Source organism: Chiloscyllium plagiosum, chromosome 24 (genome assembly GCF_004010195.1).
Source record: "Chiloscyllium plagiosum isolate BGI_BamShark_2017 chromosome 24, ASM401019v2, whole genome shotgun sequence".
Lineage (NCBI taxonomy): Eukaryota > Metazoa > Chordata > Chondrichthyes > Orectolobiformes > Hemiscylliidae > Chiloscyllium > Chiloscyllium plagiosum.
In genome coordinates, this window is record NC_057733.1 from 45,917,635 (window position 1) to 45,919,731 (window position 2,097).

Here is a 2,097-nt window from a genome sequence, read left to right on the forward strand (position 1 = left end):
TGGACTGAGTAGGTGAAACCCTGAGGGAGTGCTGCACTGAGGGAGTACTGTACTGAGGGAGAGCTACACTGAGGGAGAGCTACACTGAGGGAGAGCTACACTGAGGGAGAGCTACACTGAGGGAGAGCTACACTGAGGGAGAGCTACACTGAGGGAGAGCTACACTGAGGGAGAGCTACACTGAGGGAGAGCTACACTGAGGGAGAGCTACACTGAGGGAGAGCTACACTGAGGGAGAGCTACACTGAGGGAGAGCTACACTGAGGGAGAGCTACACTGAGGGAGAGCTACACTGAGGGAGAGCTACACTGAGGGAGAGCTACACTGAGGGAGAGCTACACTGAGGGAGAGCTACACTGAGGGAGAGCTACACTGAGGGAGAGCTACACTGAGGGAGAGCTACACTGAGGGAGAGCTACACTGAGGGAGAGCTACACTGAGGGAGAGCTACACTGAGGGAGAGCTACACTGAGGGAGAGCTACACTGAGGGAGAGCTACACTGAGGGAGAGCTACACTGAGGGAGAGCTACACTGAGGGAGAGCTACACTGAGGGAGAGCTGCACTGAGGGAGTGCTACACGAGGGAGTGCTGCACTCAGGGAGTGCTGCACTGAGAGAGTGCTGCACTGAGGGAGTGATACACTGAGGGACTGATACACTGAGGGAGTGCTGTACTGAGGAAGAGCTACACTGAGGGAGTGCTGTACTGAGGAGAGCTACACTAAGGGAGTGCTGAACTGAGAGAGAGCTACACTGAGAGAGTGCTGCACTGAGGGAGTGATACACTGAGGGAGTGATACACTGAGGGAGTGCTGTACTGAGGAAGAGCTACACTGAGGGAGTGCTGTACTGAGGGAGAGCTACACTGAGGGAGAGCTATACTGTGGGTTTGCTGCACTGAGAGAGTGATACACTGAGGGAGTGCTGTACTGAGGAAGAGCTACACTGAGGGAGTGCCGTACTGAGGGAGTGATACACTGAGGGAGTGCTTCTCTGAGGGAGTGCTGCACTGAGGGAGTGATACACTGAGGGAGTGCTACACTGAGGGAGTGCTACACTGAGGGAGTGCTACACGGAGGGAGTGCTACACTGAGGGAGTGCTACACGGAGGGAGTGCTGCACTGAGGGGGTGCTACATGAGGAAGTGCTACATGAGGGTGAGCTACACTGAGGGAGTGCAACACTGAGGGAGTGATACACTGTGGGAGAGCTACACTGAGGGAGAATAACACTGAGGGAGTGCTACACTGAGGGAGTCCTACATGAGGCAGTGCTACACTGAGGGAGAGCTACACTGAGGGAGAGCAGCACTGACAGAGTGCTGCACTGAGGGAGAGCTGCAGTGAGGGTGTACAATATAAAGGAGTGCTACACTGAGGGAGAGCTACAATAAAGGAGAGCTGCAGTGAAGGAGTGCTACATGAGGGAGTGCTGCACCGAGAGAGAGCTGTACCGAGGGAGAGCTGCACTGAGGGAGAGCTACACTGAGGGAGTGCTACACTGAGGGAGTGCTACACTGAGGGAGTGCTAAACTGATGGAGTGCTAGACTGAGGGAGTGCTACACTGAGGGAGTGTTGCACTGAGGGAGTGCTATACTGAGGGAGTGCTGCACTGAGTTAGTGCTACACTGAGGGAGTGCTGGACTGAGGGAGTGCGGCACTGAGGGAGTGCTATACTGAGGGAGTGCTGCATTGAGGGAGTGCTGCACTGAAGGAGTGCTCCATGAGTGCTAAACTGAAGGAGAGCTACACTGAGGGAGTGCTGCACTGAGGGAGTGTTGCACTGAGGGAGTGCTATACTGAGGGAGTGCTATACTGAGGGAGTGCTGCACTGATTTAGTGCTACACTGAGGGAGTGCTGGACTGAGGGAGTGCTATACTGAGGGAGTGCTGCACTGAGTTAGTGCTACACTGAGAGAGTGCTACACTGAGGGAGAGCTGTACTGAGGGAGTGAAACCCTGAGGGAGTGCTACACTGAGGGAGTACTGTACAGAGGGAGAGCTGCACTGAGGGAGATCTATACTGAGGGAGAGCTACACTGAGGGAGAGCTGTTCTGAGGGAGTGCTGTACTGAGGGAGTGCTGCACTGAGGGAG

At 55.1% G+C, this 2,097-nt stretch overlaps 1 protein-coding gene across 3 annotated transcripts in view; it reads right to left on the minus strand.

The window, feature by feature from the left end:
- LOC122562236 (serine/threonine-protein kinase LMTK1-like) overlaps positions 1-2,097 on the minus strand; it is a 359,515-nt gene that overhangs the window by 266,841 nt on the left and 90,577 nt on the right. The gene's annotated exons all lie outside the window — the stretch shown is intronic.